A 21,774-nucleotide genomic window follows, 5' to 3' on the forward strand; every position below is an offset into this window, starting at 1 on the left:
TAGGTGGTGACTGGTGAAAGTAGAAACAAGTTGGAGGTTGGACTTAAATTATAATTTTTTAGAGAATTAAAAATATAATTTTATAATTATATTAATTTATAATTTTTTAAATGACTTGGAAAGAAATTTTATTAGGGGAGTCACCCTTGAATTCGTCCTTGGTCATAACTTAAATTACAGTCATTAATTTCTATTATTTTTTAAATCTTACGCGGTAAATATATTATATATATGTCATATTAGTTTTTTTATTTCGATATAATACTAAAAAAAAGTAACGCTATTTTAGTTCATGAATTTAATGGCTTCTATTTGAGTTAAAACTGAACTTTTAAAATTTGAAAAGTATAAAAACAAAAAATTATCAAATTAAAAAACATGAACTAAGCCACAACTTATGGATAATATGAAACTTATAGTAGAATTTGACCTACTGAATCTCATTGCCATCGTTTGAGTCGGGATTGAAATTTTAAAATTCAAAAAGTATAATAACTAAAATTGACCAAATTAAAGTATATAGATTGTATCTGTAACTTACACATAATACTAGGACTAATAACAAAATTTGACCTAATTTACAATATTGGTATATAACAATATTATATTATCTAAAAAAAGTCAAGAAATCAGAGCTTAAATTTTTAATTATTTATGACTAGTTGTAAAAGTAATTAGTTCTATCGTTTTCTTCATGTTTGAGTTTCGTTCTATTCTTGAGTATAAATATTAATCGCAAAGATACAATTATAAAATTTAATTTTAACGGGTGAAAGTGAAAATTTTAATGTTAAAAGAGTTTAAATTAAATTTTTAATTTTTAAAACAGCAAGAAATGCGTTTTTTTTTTCATTTAACTAAGAGTTGAAACGCCGATTGAGTTTTAGCTCGATTGGCATTGGTATTGTTGCCAATGTAGGAGAACGTAGGTTTGAGTGCGCTGAAGCATATTATCCTTCTATTTAAGGGGTGAGGAGAATATATGGGTAATTTTAGGCATTATATCAAAAAGAGCAGATATGATTGATAATAGGGGTGAAACTAGAAAAAAAAATTAAGGGAGCCAAAATTAAGTTGTAATTTTTACGATAGCAAGAATGCAATTTCACCATTTTAATAGCCTATATTTTTATAATTTTTAAAGGATTGAATCAAATTTTTATATTTTTATGAAAAAGTACAATTTTACCTTTACTAATTTAAAATTTTAAAAATTTTAAAGGGCCTAAATGAAAAATTTTCTATTTTAGGGTGCCAGCCCCCTAATTTCGCCCCTGGTTGATAAGAACTTATAATTTGATTAATGTTAAAAAAAAACACTAAGTGTTGAAACCAACTCCAATTGAATTATTAACTTTTAAGAGTAGTAAAAAATGCAAATTATCCATTTGACCAAGAGGCTAAAAGGACTGCAATTGAAGAATTAATTTTAGGAAAGGGCTAAAAAGCAATTTTCCCATTTAATAAGAGGCCGGTAACAATTTCCAATTTTGTCTTTTACTTTTGCACGAAAAGCAAGTGATGGGTATTGCAAAGCATCTTTTAAGGGAATTATTAGTTCAATTATTAAATTAAGTGATTGATGGAGTTGGTTCATTCCTTCACAAAAGCTCTCTCCTTCTCAGCTCTAAACTTCTTAAATCATATTAAATCTCATAAATTTATATTATCACTCATAGAACTTGGTATTAAGTAAATATTTTTATTAAGAAATTTTTAGACAATAAAATTTTGTAACTTACTTAGATTGTTGTGCAATTTTTGACATATTTTGGATAGAGAGAGTTTGTTTTTGTTGTAAATATTTACAGGGTGAATTCAAAATTGAATTATAAATTTTTGAGGTGCCAAATATAGATTTTATCTTTTTTTAAATGACTAAATAGAATATTTTTTATTTTTTGAGGACTAGAGTATAATTTACCCTTATATCAATTAAAAATCTAATTATCTATAAGGGACTAGAATTGCACTTTATCCTCTTGTATCTGCCTTTGTTTGCACTTGTTCAAGAGCTTCTTTTTGCTTTTTTTTTTGTTACTTAATGAGTGTAACAGGCTAAATTTGCCTAGCCCGTTATAAACAAAAATTAAAAAATAATAAAACCAAATAAAATTAATAGTCCAAATATCCACCGTCCAAATTACAATGATTCAATAGCCCAACAACAAAAACTAAATTGGCCAGCAATAAACCTAACCCAAAAAACTAACCCAAACCCTAGAACCCAATTACATTGGCTCAAGTGGCCCAAAGGTCAAACAATTCTCAGGAAACCCTAGGGTTTCCATTATTGTGCCTCGACCAGCCCCAGCGCCGCTCATGCCTCCACGTCGGCCTCCGTGCACCCACAGCCATAACCACCTCGCCATGTACCCTCTCCATACCTCTTTACATGCCAGCATACACCCTCGTGCCTGCATAAAAACACAAGACAACAGAAAAAGGGGAACAAAAAAATATCTTTGTACTCGGTTATGAAAAGAAAAGGAATCATCTTGTATTTTTTTACACAGACATCAATAGCAATAAAAAACAGAAACAATATTGGCAAAAAAAGGTGATTTTTCATTTTCTTTCACGAGTTTATTCCAGATATAGTGCTCACATACATATTTTATTAAAAAAATAGGATTCTTCTCACCTTTTTTTGGGTCAGGGAAGTCACAACCGAAGAATTCCCTTGGCTCTCTCTGATTTTCTAGAGGGTTTTGTTTGTTTTAAACATAGATTTGAGGCGAGGGGAGCGAGGGGAGCGAAGGGATTAAAAGAGGGTCAGTTTCGTACCTCTGGCCGCCGTACACGGTAGTCGCCGGAGACGGACGGACGGTGGTCCGATCGCCGGAAACAGAAGCCTCAGAGAGAAACCCAGAACTCTTTTCCTTTTTTTTGTTTTAAATCACAGCTGAAATAAGGTTTTTTTTTTTAAAAAGGGGTTTTATTAGACGTACAAAACAGTGTCGTTTAAGGCCGTTTCAGTGGCCTCAAAACGGCGTCGTTTAGCGACCCATATCTGAGATCCAACCCATACCAGCCTAGGATCCGCGTGTTTTTGGACTGAGGGTTTATTTGCACCCTCAGTCCTTCCGCTTTTGAGGCTATTTTCGATTGGGTCCCTATTTTTAAACTTTCTTGCATCTTTTGATTTTTCCCTTGAATTCTTTTTTAGATTTTATTTGGGTCCCATAAAAAATGGCATCGTTTTGGGAACAGGAGATATTTTTCCCATTCGGTCCTTGGCCTTTTTGCAATTTTTGACTTTGGACCTCATTTGTTTATTTATTATAGTTTTTACCTTTAATTTCGTTTTTATCCTGATTAAGTCCCAAATCTGTTGGATTTTAATTTATTTTTCAAACTTGTTATTTATTTATTTATTTATTTTCACCCCTTTTTCTCATGTATTATTTATTTCAAATTGTTTCATTATTGTTTATTTTAATTTTTTCACATATTATGTATTTTAAACTAATTCAAATTATTATCCATTTTAAAATTTTTACATATCATTTATTTAAAACTACTATATATATTGTTATTTATTTTAAATTGTATTTTATATATATATCATTTATTCTTTTTAAACGGTTTTGTATATTATTTAGTTTAGACTTCTTTTTATATATTATTTATTTTAAACGTTTTTCATATATTATTTTAAGTTGTCTTATGTATTATTTGTTTTAAATTGCTTTGTATATTATTCTTCTTAATTGTTTTACATATTATTTATCTTAAATTGTTTTATACTATTTACTTCAAACTGTTTTATATATTATGTTGTTTTGCTTTCTTTGATTATTAATATTGATATTAAAGAGGCATATGTTGTGTGATTATCGCCATTATGTATGTTATGATTCCTTTATTCGTATTTTTGTGTTATTGAGATTCATTATTGAAACATTTTATTCATGAATTATTACTTCATGTTGTATATTATCATTCTTTCACATTTCATTTAAATCATTTCAAAGGTCTCATTTAATTGTCCCTTTATTCATAATAGATCATTTTATTATATTCCTATTAAATAGCATGCATCGTTCAACTTTTGTAATCACTATTATTCAAAAAAGAGTTTTTAAAAAATGAGGCAATGTTCGGTATTTGGAAAATTCGAGTAAACGTACCCTAACTTACGGGGTTTCGATTTTCTCGTTGAATCTAAATAACCAAATATCCTTTTAAACCTTAAAATACATGGATTTCAAATAAAAATAAAGGTGATATTCTGCGTTTAGAAACTCGAGAAAGTCGTACCTTAACTTACGAGATTCTGATTCTTCTCGATTTAAACGACCGTATATCCTTTCAAAAAATCAAAACATGATCTTTAAAATAAAAAGTAAGAGGCAAACTTATTTTTGAGATTCGAATGTCGAGTCCTAACTTACGGGATGTGACATTTTATCTCGAGATGAGAAGGCATTTAATGCTCGTTTTAATCTATTCAAGCTTTTTCCCTTAATCAACGTTAATAAAAAAGAGAGGATCGTATTTTAAATTCTCTTCAAGTTTTCAAATTTCGATGTTTATACATTAATTAATCAATTAGGTACCAATTTTGGGTGTTACGAGGGTGCTAATCCTTCCTCGTACATAACCGACTCCCGAACCTGTTTTCTCGAATTCCGTAGACCAAAACTGTTGTTTTAGTAAATTAAAACGTTTTATTAAAACAATCAATCATGAGGTGGCTTGATCACACCTCATCAAAAAGGATCAGTGGCGACTCTCATTTTTTTCGTTTTCATTTTCAAAATAAAAGTCAACCGTTTTCAAACGAAAAGAAATGGTTTCGACAGCTTGGCGACTCCACTGGGGACAAGAGAGTCAAGTCGTAAATTGATTAATTTGTGTCTTTTCATTGAAAATTGAAAATTTGATTTAAAATACGATCATTTTATTGCATTTCATCTGTTATCTTTGTGATCTTGGTCATAATACCTGCTTTGTTGGTTCGAGTCTTTAAATATTTTTTGCATATTGCATTGCATGATCACTCAGTCTTACCTTTTAAGTGGGAGTGAGAAACTATTCCTTCGTGAGGTTTTCACCTCCGTGTAGGATAGTGGACCACTTTCAGGATACATTCGTACCTACGTTTTCGTGAGATTTTTATCTCCGTGCAGCCGTAGGGAAATGTATTCCCTTGAACTGAACTCGATCTATATGAGCCTATAATGGGTGAGGATCGAGGAATCTGCTGGTTCAGGTACCTTTACTTTAGAACCGAACCTCATATAGTGAGTCGTAGGAACCCGCCTTAGGTAGAGCTACACCAAACCCTAGTGGTTACCGAGCAGGTGCTTTATTTATTATTCCTTTCTTGCTTTAATATGAATTGTATTGACTTCTGTTGTTTTGCTCGTGATTACATGGCATTTCATCATAAAAAAAATGTCGGTTCAAGTTCGATTACTAAATAGAGAGCTTGTCATGGAGAACGAATTTCTTGATAAAGTAGAGGATAATGCGGCCGTCCGTATATGGTCGGAGAAAACACAATTGGAGAAAGGAGATAGCTTGGCAGCAGGGTATACGTTAGAGTTATGGGACTTCACCCATATCAGCGTGACACAAAATGATCTCCGGGAATTGAAAGAGATATGGGTCAATTGGGACGATGAAATCAACCAGCTATTTTACAATAATTATGGTGATCTGCCCTATTTGCTCGACATCAAAGTGGACAAGCGCCTGCTTTGAGTTCTGGCTCAATTTTGGAATCCGGCCTACAGTTGTTTTACCTTTGGGAATGTAGATTTGGTGCCTACAATAGAGAAGTATACAACCCTGCTTCGTTGTCCAAAGATTCAAGCTGACAAGGCCTATTCTAGAGCTGCTAATGTCTCGGCTTTTGTGAAGAAATTAATGAATATCACTGGAATGAGTGAACAGTGGGTCGCAGCTCGTATCAAAAAAAAGGAGGAAGCAAATGTATTCTCTGGAAAAGCTTGCAAGATCTGATTTTGGCGCACCCAGATGTGAAAAAAAGGGTCGATGTTTTTACTCTGAGCATTTACGGGCTGATTGTTTTCCCTATAGCACTAGGGTATGTAGAGGTGGTAGTTTTTGATCTGTTTGATCTACTGGATAAGAGAGTCACACCGGTTGCCGCAATCTTAGTCGAAACATTCAGATCTTTGAATGTGTACCGAAGAGCTGGTGAGGGTCGATTCATAAATGTGCGCAACTGCTACTAGTTTGGTTCCATAACCATTTCTGGAAGGTAGACAAGGTGTCATATCGAGTGTTCTTCGAGAATTACTCACCATTAAAGGAAATAGCGACTACATCAAGATGGGACGACATATCTAAGGAAAAAATAGATAGCGATCCTCCAAAATCTCTAAGAAGAGGATGTCGAGTGAAGAGCCCCTTAGTTGGTTCCCAATGAGATCTTATACCGATGTGGGGATTTTGACTAGACCCCTTACTTGGGATTTGGGAAGCCATAGGATATGCTCATTTGCTCGTATTGAGGCAGTATAGATCGAGACAGTTCATACCAGTGACCCATGGGCTAACTCAGTGTGAGTTTTTGTATAAAGGGGATAATTATAAGAAGAAGGTACGAGAGATGTCTAACACTTAGAATCGGACTCGCCGGATGAAAAGATTGGCAGTAGGTCCAATAACGACCCCTGAGTATAATGGGTGGCGGAGTAAGAGGATCAACGATAATATTCCCGAGCCAAATCAAGAGGACGTGCGATTGATGGAAGAATATCTACAAGTGGTCCCATCCGAGTTAGAAATCATAAGGTAGGACTTTGAGAGAAGGAATATAGAACTCGGAAAGAAGATAGAGCAATTGGAAGAGGAAAATATGCATTTGAAACTTGATGTTGATGTTCAGAAATTGGAGACGTGAAATGGAGAAAATGAAAGAATAAGGCCGAGGAAGATTTGGATAGTCTAAAATAGATTATAAGAAATTGCACCTACCAATGAAAACCGCTGGGTTGGGAAAAACATCTAAGCAATAGCGACACGAGATCCAAGAAGAGAATGCCAAAGCCAACCGATGGGAGAGAAAATATCAAGATGCTCAGGGTTGAAAAGAAGCATTAGAAAATAGTCTGTCGGAAGCCGAAAATGAGAATATCGTGTTAAAAGCCAGAATAGCAGAACTGGAAAAATCGTTTCATCTGCACCGTAGCCGTAACTCTGTAATAGAGCTGAAAACGAGCTTGGATAAGATTGAAGAGCTGAAAAGGAAGGTCGAAGAACTCGAGATTGTATTAAAAACCAGTAAGCTCCGGGTTGAGCTCCTTGAAGTAAGTAATGAATGGTGTAATGAGAAACTTCATTAATTTCAGGGTCAAATTAAGAACGGAGACTATATTATAGGTGAGGCTATGGCCTAGATTCGAGAGGTGGTCGACCATCTACAGGCCTTAACAGTTCAAGCAGATGTATTAAATGTGAAATATGAGTTAGAATTAGACCGGGGTCGAAAATTGGCCTGGTTGCTTAGGAAAGTTAAAAGTTTGAGCATTAGGGCCAGGCCATATCTGTAATCCATTTCTATGTAAAGAATATTGTTTTCTAGTAAAGTTGTTCTAAATGGAATTGAATCAGAGTCAACGCCTTTTTTATGCATTCATGCATTTACATTTCATCGCATCATATGTATGAATTTTCACAAAAAGACCCTAATTAAAAAAAATCATTTCAGTAATCTAAAAACCGACAAAAATCTACCAAGTACGCATCCTTAAGGTACAAGAAGAAAAACTAAAACGATGGATAAAAGACTAGAAAGGTTGGAACAAATGCATAAGGAGATGCAAGAATAGATGCAAGCACAAATGCAAGAGCAATTGGCTAAAATCCAGCAGGATCTGAGGGACCAAATGCTGGAATCCCAAAGAAATATGATGAACCAGCTAACACAATTGCTGACTGGTAGGCCAGACAAAGGAAAGGGCCCTATGTTCAATACTGGAGATGACAATGAAGATCCTTTTTACCCTCCTAGTTTTACCTTGACAAACGCTCAGACACAAGCCGAGGTGTATGCACGAAGGCCATCTATTACAATCAGGCCCCAACAATTTCAGGTCGATGCCTTGATGCCAATCAACTATCAAACAGGCTCAGGCTCTAATCCAGGGGATAACCCAACTAATCCCTTAGTCCCAGATCTGAATGACATGGTAGAAGCCGAAAGAGTGGGAGTGAAACTCCTAAAACAATTGGAAGACCGATGCAAGTGGTTAGAGGAGAAGTTCAGAACATTGGAAAATGCTGACTATCACTGTGGGATCGATGCTAAAAATTTGAGCTTGGTTTCGGACCTGGTGCTTCCCTCCAAGTTCAAAACTCCTGAGTTAGAGAGGTATAACGAGACTAGATGCCCCGAGGCTCATATTACCATGTTTTGTAGATGAATGACTGGGTATGTCCACAATGACCAGCTATTGATTCATTGCTTCCAAGATAGTCTGGTTGAGGCAGCATGCAAATGGTAAAACCGATTGAGCCGTACCAAGATCAACTCATGGAAGGACCTAGCTCAAGCTTTCATGAAACAGTATAGTCATGTGACAGATATGACCCCGGATAGGATCACCTTGCAGAACATGGAAAAGAAACCAAATGAGAGCTTCTGACAATACACCCAAAGGTGGAAGGAGGTTGCCATACAAGTCCAGCCACCTCTCCTAGAAAAAGAAACCACCATGCTAGTCATCAATACCTTAAAGGCTCTATTCATCACTCACATGTTAGGGAGTGCTAATAAAAGCTTTTCAGATATAGTGATGACCGATGAAATGATCAAAAACACGGTAAAGAGCGGAAAAATATATACAGGGGAAAGTACCAAAAGGCCAGCCCCAAGGAAAATGAAGAACGAGGTGAACAACATGAGCACATACAACAAGGGTCATTCCAAATTGTTTACAGTAAGCCAACCAAAGACGGTAACCACCAACTATCAAAGTACCTCGAGACAAGAATCTAATACGAGGATGAACACAGAAATACTACAGTTCACGCCTATACCCATAACGTATAGAGAGCTGTATCAGAACCTATTCAATGCACACATAGTGTATTCTTTCTACTTAAAGCCGATACAACCCTCAATGGTATGACGCAAATGCTCAGTGTGAATACCATACTGGAATCACTGGGCATTCAATTGAAAATTGCACTGCTTTCAAAAAGTTAATTGAAAGATTTACTAAAATAAGGATTGTAAAGTTTGACAACCCATCTACACCCAATGTAGCAGGAAACCTGCTACCCAATCATGCCGACCAAGGGGTAAACGAGATAAACAAAAGTGGGAGTAAAAAGGTCAAATATGAGGTTGCTGAAGTTAAAACCCCTTTGAAACGAGTTTGAAAGGAAATAGTGAAAAGAGGATTAATCGTATTGGATTCGGATAAGAGACCTAAAGAAAAGTGGAACTACTATGAGTTCCATAATGAAGTGGGGCAAGAAATCCAAGAGTACGGGGAGTTCAGGACCCTAGTACAAGACATGATGAACAACAAAAAAAATAGAGTTTTATGAAGAAACCAAAAGCCATGAAGAGGGAAATATATGTATGTCAGAAGGAGAATCGACGGCGTAGATCCAAAAAGTCAACTACCCCGTGGTCATCATATCACGACCCAAAAATAATGAAGCGGGAGTGCGAATGCCACCAAAAGTCATAATCTAAAAACCTGCAGTCTTCCCTTATAAAGATAGTAAGAGGGTCTCATGGAATTACGACTGTAATGTGACGATCTCGGGAAAAGAGAACCAGGCTGGTGCTTCAAAGGAGGACCAAGATGTATGTTGCTATACGCATAGCAGGAGGCGCTACGATTCAGCAAACGCAAGAGCGAAACCTACAAAAGGAAAAGCTACAGCGGTCTAACAGAAGAAAGAAAGAACGGTCAGACCTAAACCTCTTGTTAACGAGCCGGTCAATGAAGAGGAGGCTAAAGAATTTCTAAAATTTCTAAAGCACAGCGAGTACAGTGTTGTGGAGCAGCTACGTAAACAACCAGCTCATATCTCGGTGCTAGCCTTACTCCTAAGTTCGGAGGTCCATCGCAACGCGCTGATGAAAGTTTTAAACGAAACGTATATCGCTAATGATATCTCCGTCAACAAGCTAGACCGCTTGATTAACAACCTAAGTACCGATAACTTTATCTTCTTCAATGATGACGAGATACCACCCAGTGGCATGGGGTTGACTAAAGCTCTACACATCACCACACGCTGCAAGGGGTATACGCTACCGGGGGGTGTTGATTGACAACGGATCGGCCTTGAACGTCCTACCATTATCCACACTGAACAGATTACCTGTAGATAGCTCTTGCATAAAAGCATGCCAGAATATAGTGAGGTCATTCGATGGTACAGAGAGAAGGGTAATGGGCAGAATTGAAATACCTCTTCTGATCAGCCCAAACACGTACAAGGTGGACTTCCTAAGGATAGATATTAAGCCTTCATACAACTATTTATTGGGAAGACCTTTGATACATTCAGCAGGGGCAGTGCCTTCATCGCTACACCAAAAATTGAAATTGGTAATCAAAGGTCGGCTAGTGACGGTAAATGTTGAAGAGGACATCATTGTAACAGTGACCAGTGACACACCATATCTAGAGGCAAACGATGAAGCAATCAAATGTTCCTTTTGATCTTTGGAATTTGTGAATACCACATTCATTACCGAAGGGAACAAGATCCCAATGCCCAAGATATCTAAGATTACAAGAATGAGCCTACAGCTAACTGTTGGGAAATGAGCCTTACTTGGAAGAGGACTCGAAAGACACCTCCAAGGAAGGATTGAGGCACCAATAATGAAGGACAAACAAGACCGCTTCGGCTTAAGATTTAAGCCGGACGCGAGACAAAGAAAGAAAGAACTAGAAAAAAACAAGACAGAAGGAAAGTACGGTTGAATGGGGAGGAGATCAAATGAGAACCAATAATCTTTCCCCATATATCAAAGACTTTTGTGTTTGGAAGAATTATTTACCCTGAGCGGGAGACGCCAAAGAAGGAATCCATAGAAGGAACGTTGGAAAATTTAGACATCAACGCCACATATGAAGAAAGGACTGGATGAGATTCCGGGCATTCGCCCTTATGAACCGGGAAGTGTTCTGAACAATTGGACTGCCAAAGAGATTCCGGTAGTCTTTAGAACTAACACATAGTAATGTTTAAAACACACTTATTGCTCTAGGTCTAGGACTAATAAGAATCCTTTTTGTGAAATAGGCTTATGTTCAAAATTGTTCTTTCAATAAAATGTATCTTTGCTATCATTTTGAGCAAATATTTTTTATTCTTTTTATTCGTAATTACACTACGCAAATAATTATTCTTAGATTCTTTTGTTCTTTGGACTTTCCTTCAAATATTCTTTTATTCTTCATTCATAATCATACCATGCAAATATTTATTCTTAGATTCTTTCGTTCTTTGGATCTTTCATTCACCTCTATAACAGGTCCCTAGATATCAACGATATGAGCGACGATGCTAATAACACAAAGTCTCCTTTTGAGCGAGATATGTGTATGGATGATTCTCAGGGTTTTGAAGATGATTTAGATTGTGACCTATCTCCTAATTTGTTGAGGATGGTAGAACAAGATGAGAAAAAAATCATACCTCACAAGGAGTTAGTAGAAGTCGTGAGTTTAGGAGAAGAGAAAGAAGTGAAGATTGGAACCGGTATCGTCATATAGACAAAGCGAGACATTATTGAATTACTCCAAGAATTCAAGTATGTCTTCGCATGGTCATACCAGGACATGCCCGGGTTGAATACTGATATAGTGGTGCATCGACTTCCCATAAAGGAAGAATGTAAGCTAGTTTAGCAAAACTCTGACGGATGAGGCTCGACGTTTTGTTAAAAAAAAAGAGGTTAAAAAATAGTTCGACATCAGATTTCTAAAAGTGGTAAAATACATAGAATGGGTAGCCAACATCGTCTCCGTCCCTAAAAAGGATGGAAAAGTACGAATGTGTGTAAACTATAGAGATTTGAATAAAGCCAACCCAAAAGATAACTTCCCACTGCCTCACATTGATACCTTAATAGACAACACAGCGAGTTACTCACTATTCTCCTTTATGGATGGTTTCTCATGATACTATCAGATAAAGATGCATCCTAAAGACATGGAATAGATCATATTTGTAATCGTTTGGGGAACATTTTGCTACAAGGTGATACTATTTGGACTAAAAATGCGGGAGCAACATACCAAAGGGCCATAGTAACCCTTTTACCATGACATGATGCACAAAGAAATCGAAGTTTATGTCTATGATATGATCGCAAAGTCCCGAATAGAGAAGGAGCATGTACAAGTCCCAAGGAAATGATTCTTAAGATTGAGAAAGTTTCAGCTAAAACTCAAACCAGCAAAATGTACCTTTAGAGCTAGGTCCAGGAAGCTGTTAGGATTTGCGGTTAGTGAGAAAGGGATCAAGATTGACCCAGACAAAGTCAAAGCCATACAAGAGTTGCCTCAGTCGCATACTCAAAAACAAGTTCGAGGATTTCTAGGAAAACTAAATTACATCGCTAGGTTTATTTTACAACCTAGAAATGTGACCTCATTTTCCGTCTACTTAAGAAACACAACCCAGGTGTATGAGACGAAGAATACCAAAAGACTTTCGACAAGGTCAAACAGTATTTGTCTAATGCCCTGGTGCTGATGTCACACAACCCAGATAAACTATTGATACCGTATTTGGCGGTATTTGAGATTTTCATGATATACGTACTCAGCCAGCATAATGAGTCGGGAATGAAAGAAAGAGCTATTTACTATCTTAGTAAAAATTTCACTGAGTGTGAGACAAGGTACTCAACAATCAAGAAATTGTGTTGTGCCTTGGTTTGGACAACCTGAAGGCTAAGACAGTATATGTTGTATCACACCACTTGGCTCATCTCGAAGCTGGACCCCCTAAAATACATGATGGAGTCAACAGCTTTGAACAGAAGGATGGCCCGATGGTAAATTCTATTTTCCGAATTTGACATAGAATATGTAAACCAAAAGGCAGTAAAAGGGGGGGCAATAGCAGATTTTCTAGCCAGTAGAGCTCTAGAAGAGTATGAGCCTTTAAATTTAATTTCCCGAATAAAGATCTTATGTATGTTGTAGCCACTGAAGAGGGTTCTCAAGAAGGTCATCCTTGGAAACTAAATTTTGACGGAGCCTCAAATGCTGTGGGTAATAGAATCGAGGCAGTCTTGATATCCCCAAACAGAGATCATTATCCCTTCACCAGCAAACAGAATTTTGATTGCACAAATAATATGGCAGAGTAAAAAGTATGTATCATAGGTATCCGTGCAACCATAGAATGAAAGATCAAAGTACTAGAGGTATATAAGGATTTCGCACTAGTAATCTATCAGCTCAAAGGCGAATGGGAGAAAAGAGACCCCAAATTGATCAATTATCGAAAAATAGTTCAGGAGTTAATGGAGGATTTTGATGATATCACTTTCTATTATCTCCCGCGAGATGAAAACCAGATGGCTGACACCCTAGCTACCTTAGCTTCTATGATCAAAGTAAACAAACAAGAGGACATGAAGCCTGTCCAAATGAGTATTTATAAGGCTCCGGATCATTGCTGCAACATTGACGAAGAAGAGAAAAAAGATGATCACCTTGGTATCACGATATATTATGATATGATAGGAATTGTGAGTACCCGGACCAGGCAACCGAGAATGATAAAAGGACATTGAGAAGACTGGCCATTGACTATGTCTTGGATGGGGAGACCCTATACAAAAGAAGAAAGGATCAAGTGCTATTGAGATGTGTGGACGCTATAGAGGATAAGAAAATCTTAGAAGAAGTCCATGAGGGCTTCTGAGGGACACACACTAATGGCTTTACAATGGCTAGATAGATTATGAGATTTGGTTATTACTGGTTCACCATGGAAGGGGATTATATTAACCATGCCAAGAGATGTCATAAGTGCCAAATTTATGGAGACAAGTTCATGTGCCTCATTCGCCTCTTCACGTTATGACTTTCCCATAGCCTTTCTGTATATGCGGCATGGATGTGATTAGGATGATATCACCAAAAGCTTCCAATAGGCATCGAATCATCTTCGTGGTCATCGATTACTTCACTAAATGGGTAGAAGCCGCTTCATATGCCGGTGTCACAAATTCGGAAGTCAGCAAGTTCTTGAAGAAAGAGATCATATGTCGATATGGAATGCCAGAAAGGATCATATCAGACAATGCTCTGAATTTGAAGAATAACACAATAGTAGAGGTTTGTAACCAGTTCAAGATCAAACACCACAACTCGTCACCGTATCACCCAAAAATAAATGGTGCGGTGGAAGTAGCCAATAAGAACATCAAGAAGATTATGGAGAAGATAACTGAAACTTATAGAGATTGGTATGAGAAGCTACCATTTTCCCTTTATGCTTATCGAACGACTGTCAGGACCTCTACCGGGGCAATGCCTTTCTCACTAGTTTATTTAATGGAGGCGATTTTACCCATTAAGGTCGAGATTCCTTCCCTTAGAGTTTTGTCAGAAGTAAAGTTGGATGAAACAAAATGGATCCAGTCTCGATAGGAACAGTTGAATTTGATTGAAGAAAAGAGGTTAAGGGCTATCCGTCATGGTCAGATGTACCAAAAATAAATTATGCGAGCTTACGAAAAAAAGGTTCGCCCTGAAGAATTCCACGAGAGAGATTTGGTTTTGAAAAAGATCTTTCCACTACAAAAGGATTTTAGAGGGAAATGGATACCAAACTGGGAAGGATCTTAAATGGTAAAGAAGTATTTCACCTAAAAAGGGAGAGGCCAAGATGAAAACCCGCAAAGGGTGCTTTAAGACCTTCTAAAAAAGAGAGAAAGAAAAGAGAAAAGAAGAAGAAAATAGATAGGCCAAGGCGAAAACCCGCAAAGGGAGCTTTGAGACCAAAGGGGTTTTGAATTGAAAATCCGAAAACGGACGACTCAAATTTTTAAAAATGGGGCATGTGGTAGTCTTGTCCTCTCAGAATTAGCAAGAAGGAGCATTACATCTTGGGGCATCAAAAAATACTTTAGATCTCCTAAACACATATCTAGCTCGAAATGGTATTCGAGAAGTTTGAACACAGAAGCTCGTACTGCAATATCTGGGGCACATGTTTTCATCTTATTCATTTTTTACTTTAGTAAATTTGCTATCTTGATTAATTTACTTCGAGCTTTGTTCTTAATAAAATTCCATCTTGTCCATCGTAATAACCTTTTTCAAGCATTTTTCATTGAAACAATGATTATTAGACTTACAATATTCACATGAAAGAAGTTTTGCATATTACTCTAAAAAGTTTCTAAATGGTACAAGAACTTGAAACAGGACCACTAGTTAGAACTAACCCAAAATCAAAAATTGAAAATATTGGAGAGAAGATAGTCCAAATTATGGCTATCTCTTCAAATTTTCTATCAAAGATACCAGCTGAGTAAGAAGGCACGATAGAATATCAGTGATAGAACCCTGATGAATGATGAGCAATGACAACCTAATCATTAAAAATGAATCATTCTCGAAAATGACATTCTGCATTCATGAAAATATCATTCACACACACCTAGTTAGAAGCATTTGATGTATTTTGATCATGACATCCTAATCATTTGGCATAAATAGGCCCATCAAACAGATTTTACAGGTCCTGTTCCCCAAAGAACGGTGTAACAGACCAGTGAAACCACAAATCCTATATCTCTGAAGTTACAGTTGGTCGAATTAAATCATCATGGTGAATCTTACCTACTTGAAGTTGCAGTAGAGCAGATTGAAGCCACAAGTCTTATCCCCCTGAAGTTACAGCGAAGCAGACTAAAGACAGCGAATCTTATTTCCCTGAAGTTGCAGTGGAACAGATTAAAGCTACAAATTATGGCGAATCTTATCTTCCTGAAGTTGAGTGAAGCAGATTGAAGCCACCAGCCTTATCTTCCTGAAATTGCAGCGGAGTAGACTGAAGATACCAAATCTCATGTCCCTGAAGTTGCAGTTGAACAGATTGAAGCTACAAGTCACAATCATTGTCTCCCTGAAGTTGCAGTAGAGCAAATTGAAGCCATCAGCCTTATCTCTCTGAAGTTGCAGTGGAGCAGGTTAAAATTACCAATTTTTATCTCCTCGAAGTTCCAGTGGAGTAGATTGAAGCTACAAATCTCTTCTCCCTAAAATTACTTTTCAGTAAGTCAAAGCTACAAGTCTAATCTCCCTGAAATTGCAATAGAGCAGATTAAAAGCTATAAGGCTAGTTTCTCTTAAGTTACAGTGGAGTAGATTGAACCAACAATTCCTATACCCCTGAAGTTTCAATGGGTCAGAATGAGGCTACCTCGAAGAAGAGAAGTGCCGAAAGAAGCAGAGATCTAGCAGGACCGGCAAAATTGACCCTTTTTGAAGTCTTCGCTCTATTCTCGTTACACGATAAGGGGCAAAGAGGGGCAGCTGTAACAGGCCCAATTTGCCCGGCCCTTTATAAACGAAAATTAAAAAATAATAAAACCAAATAAAATTAATAGTCTAAATATCCACAGTCCAAATTACAATGATTCAATAGCCCAACAACAAAAACTAAACAGGCCCAGCAATAAACTTAACCCAAAAAACTAACCCAAACCCTAGAACCCAATTACATTGGCCCAAGTGGCCCAAAGGTCAAACAATTCTCAAGAAACCCTAGGGTTTCCACTCTTGCGCCGCAACCAGCCCCAGGTCCGCTCGTGCCTCCATATTGGCCTCCGTGCACCTACAGCCACAACCACCTCGCCATGTACCTTCTACGTGCCTCCGTACATGCCAGCACATGCCCCCGTACTTGCATGAAAACACAAGAAGACAACAGCAAAAAGGAGAACAAAAAAATATCTTTGTATTCGGTATAAAAAGAAAATGAATCATCTTGTATTTTTTTTACGCAGACATCAATAGCAATCAGAAACAGAAACAATATTGGCAAAAAAAGGTGATTTTTCATTTTCTTTCGCGAGTTTATTCCAGATATAGTGCTCACATACATATTTTAAAAAAAATAGGATTCTTCTCACCTTTTTTGGGTTGGGGAAGTCAGAACCGAAGAGTTCCCTTGGCTCTCTCCGATTTTCTAGAGGGTTTTTGTTTATTTTAAACACAGATTTGAGGCAAGGGAGCTAGGGGATTAAAAGAGGGTCAGTTTTGTACCTCCGACTGCCATACACGGTAGTCGCCGGTGACGGACGGATGGTGGTCCTATTGCCAGAAACAGAGGCCCAGAGAGAAACCCAGAACTCTTTTTTTTTTAAATCACAGCTGAAATGAGGTTCTTTTAAAAAAAAATTTGGGCTTTATAGGACGTACAAAACGACGTCATTTAGGGCCGTTTCAGTGGCCTCAAAACGGTGTTGTTTAGCGAACCGTATCCGAGATCCGACCCATACTAGTCTAGGATCTGCATGTTTTTAGACTAAGGGTCTATTGGATTTTAATTTATTTTTGCAAACTTGTTATTTATTTATTTACTTTCACCCCTTTTTCTCGTGTATTATTCATTTCAAATTGTTTCATTATTGTTTATTTTAAGTTTTTCACATATGTATTTTAAATTAATTCAAATTATTATCCATTTTAAAATGTTTACATATTATTTATTTAAAACTACTACATATATTGTTATTTTATTTTAAATTGTTTTATATACGTATCATTTATTATTTTTAAACTGTTTTGTATATTATTTAGTTTAGACTTCTTTTTATATATTATTTATTTTAAACATTTTTCATATATCATTTTAAGTTGTCTTATGTATTATTTGTTTTAAATTGCTTTGTATATTATTCTTCTTAATTGTTTTACATATTATTTATCTTAAACCGTTTTATACTATTTACTTCAAACTGTTTTATATATTATGTTGTTTCGCTTTCTTTAATTATTAATATTGATATTAAAGAGACATATGTTGTGTGATTATTGCCATTATGTATGTTATGATTCATTTATTCGTATTTTTATGTTATTGAGATTCATTACTAAAACATTTTATTCATGAATTATTACTTCATGTTGTATATTATCATTCTTTCACATTTCATTTAAATCATTTCAAAGGTCTCATTTAATTGTCCCTTTATTCATAATAGGTCATTTTATTATATTCCTATTAAATAGCATGCATCGTTCAACTTTTGTAATCGCTATTATTCAAAAAAGAGTTTTTAAAAAATGAGGCAATGTTCGGTATTTGGAAAATTCTAGTAAACGTACCCTAACTTACGGGGTTTCGATTTTCTCGTTGAATCCAAATAACCAAATATCCTTTTAAACCTTGAAATACATGGATTTCAAATAAAAATAAAGGTGATATTCTGCATTTAAAAACTTGAGAAAGTTGTACCCTAACTTACGGGGTTCCGATTCTCCTCGATCTAAATGACCGGATATTCTTTCAAAAATCAAAACACGATTTTTAAAATAAAAAGTAAGAGGCAAACTTATTTTCGAGATTCGAATGTCGAGTCCTAACTTACGGGATGTGACATTTTATCTCGAGATGAGAAGGCATTTAATGCTAGTTTTAATCTATTCAAGTTTTTTTTCTTAATCAACGTTAATAAAAAAAAGAGGATCGTATTTTAATTTCTCTTCGAATTTTCAACTTTCGACGTTTAGACATTAATTAATCAATTAGGTACCAATTTTGGGCGTTACGAGGGTGCTAATTCTTCCTCGTACGTAACCGACTCCCGAACTTGTTTTCTCGAATTTGGTAGACCAAAACTGTTTTTTTAGCAAATCAAAACGTTTTATTAAAATGATCGATCATGAGTTGACCTGATCACACCTCATCAAAAAGGATCGGTGGCGACTTTCATTTTTTTCGTTTTTATTTTCAAAATAAAAGTCGACCGTTTTCAAATGAAAAGAAATGGTTTCGACAATGAGAATTTAGAGAGTACTTATTTGTTTTCTGCGAGTGATCTAAATGATATATAAGGGTGAGCTGCATGTTTGGTGAGTAAATTAAACTTAAATCATATCGTATACTGTAAAATGATAATGATTTGCTATTTAAAAAAGCTAAGTAAATGGATTATAGTTCTATTTTAGGTAAATTATACCAACAGTCACTCAACTTTGGGGTAGCTGACAAAATAGTCACCTAGGTTTCATTTCAATCACTCAACTTTCGAAAACTGACAAAACAGTCATTACTTTCGAAAAGTGACAAAACAATCATTTTTATCGTTTTTTGTCATAAACGTCATAGTAAAGTGACATTGCAGATGATGGCATCCTTGGTGTCAAAAAGCCCTCTAGCTGGTCGGTTACTCTCAATTTAACAGCCCTACTAGCACCAATTTACGACTAGAAAAAAAGAAGGAGAAGAAGAAGAAGGAAAAGAGGAAAACTGAAGACGCCTAAAGTGATTTCGGTGTGCTATTATGGAAACTCAGCCAAATTAAACACATCTTGGTCCAATGACAACCCAGGTAGGAGGTTTTTTGGGTGTAAGAAATTTGGCAGTGGACTTCGAAAACCATATCGATTTTTTGCCTGGTTTGATCCACCATTAATGCCCCCCCATTCATGAATTGTGTTGTTGGGTCTTCTGAAAAAAGTGAGTACATTGGAGGATACAAAAAGGAGGAAGAGAAAAACGTGGTTTTTGGTGGTTGTATTTGTAACTGTGTTGTTTTTTTTAAACCCTAAATTAGCTTATGTTGTTGTTAGCACTAAAAACTAGTTTATGTTTTGTAATATTGCTACTGGTATATTGTAGCTTATGTTGTTATACATGGCTGCTGGTAAACATGGCTAACCATCTCATGTTGTTTCTTACAAACTTGAAAAACTTGAAATGGGATATAATATGTGGTTGTTGCTTACAAAGTGTTTTGTAATATTGTTGTTATTTACAACAGTTAGAAATTTGTTTTGAAATATTTGATTTCATTTTAAAGTTGACAAACTTGAAAGAATATTTAATCTTCATCTCATTTATATTTCTCAATACTCATATATCAGAAAAGATAACACAGATGAAAAAAATTGTATTTCTCAATTCTCACACATTTGTTTTCTTAATACTTTTATGTTAGAAGAGATAACACAAATTGCATGGATCAATTAAGGCCAAAATGTCAAACTATTTACAAAAGGAATGAGGGGCAAATTATTGCCAAATTTTCCTACAATTCAACACAATTGAACAAATGTGTTTGTAGGCAAATTTACAAAAAAATTTAGTGACTATATGCCTAAGTTTATCAACAGTAGCAATTATAAGCAAATTTACAAAAATTAATCTGCCTAAGATAATAAATCAGTAGCAGGGAAATTTACACAATTTCAAAAAGTTAAAAAAATAAGGTTTGTTCACAGTGTCATCATTGGTCTGTCATAAATGTCTCTTGAGTAGGAGGCATCCATCTAACAGTGGTTGGCTTCCTCTTAAATGGCAACTTTTCTCTTGGGGCAGCAACTTTTTGGTGAGTTGGGGCAACTTGTTGATAAGTTGGGGCAGTTTGTTACTGAGTTGGGGCAGCCTGTTAAGTTGGGGTATTTTCTTGCTTATTTAGGGTAGCCTGTTGCTGAGTTGGGGCAACCACTTGGCTGTGAACACCAACTTTATGTCTTTTGACCTACAGGAACAAGTGAAATCTATCAAATAAATTCATAAATAGAAGTAATATAACTTAACTTAAGGCAAATGACTTACTGGAATATTTTGGCCAACTTCCCCTTTGCAACTCCTCTTATTTTAACCCATTCTTTTGCGTTTATTGCACCTTATGTCCACCCCTTTCTTGCTCAACATTTTTGTTATTTGTGGTTCATCAGGTTCTTTCCTTCTCACTTTAGTAGGTCTACCAATGGGCCTTTTTAGTGTATAAGGCAATATTGGCAGCATGTTTGACAAAAAGGCCCATTGTTTAGGACCTTTTACTTGCCTTACAAAGTTAGAGTAAATTTTAAGCAAGGTTTGCTTGGTGTACCAGGTTTGTACATAGGTCTCTGGGAACTCATCTTTTAGATGAATAATAGCCAGTGCATGCATGCAATGGATGCCAATGAGATCCTAATTCCTACAAGAGCGGGAATTCTGAGCTAGGTCCATCACATCCTGCTTGCTTGGACCACATTTAACTTGATACATGTCCCCACCAGCATGTGATGGAACACACCTAAAAAACAGTCACTATGCTTGGTTAAAAAATCACTAAAATAACATTAGGAACAGCCCCACCAACAATCATACACACACAAATACACTTAAAAAACAGTCACTACATGCATATTATTAAACTCATTACATGCATATTAAAAAAAGTCAACAGCATGTATATTAAAAAAACAGACATACACACCAACAATCACTGCATGCATATTAAAAAAAACAGTCATACACATACACACACATCTAAAAAATAGCCACTGCATGCATATTAAAAAAATAGACAACAACATGTATATTAAAAAAAAGTTATACACATACATACACACACCTAAAAAGCAGTCAATGAATGCATATTAAATAGTCATACACACCAAAAATCATATACACACCCCTAAAAAATAGTCACTAGATGCATATTAAATAGTCATACACACTAACAATCATACACATACACACCCCTAAAAAACAGTCACTGTATGCATATTAAAAAGTAGTCAACAACATATGACCATCCCCACCAACAATCATACACAGACAAATTAA

The 21,774-nt window shown here is 35.9% G+C and overlaps 1 long non-coding RNA gene across 1 annotated transcript; it reads right to left on the minus strand.

The window, feature by feature from the left end:
- Nucleotides 1-2,089: 2,089 nt before the first annotated feature.
- Nucleotides 2,090-2,881, minus strand: LOC121210910 (uncharacterized). Its single transcript, XR_005906181.1, has 2 exons — nt 2,645-2,881; nt 2,090-2,417 (listed from the first exon to the last, which is right to left on the minus strand). It is a non-coding gene; the product is annotated as an uncharacterized lncRNA (long non-coding RNA).
- Nucleotides 2,882-21,774: the final 18,893 nt, after the last annotated feature.

Source organism: Gossypium hirsutum, chromosome A12, assembly GCF_007990345.1.
Source record: "Gossypium hirsutum isolate 1008001.06 chromosome A12, Gossypium_hirsutum_v2.1, whole genome shotgun sequence".
Classification (NCBI taxonomy): domain Eukaryota; kingdom Viridiplantae; phylum Streptophyta; class Magnoliopsida; order Malvales; family Malvaceae; genus Gossypium; species Gossypium hirsutum.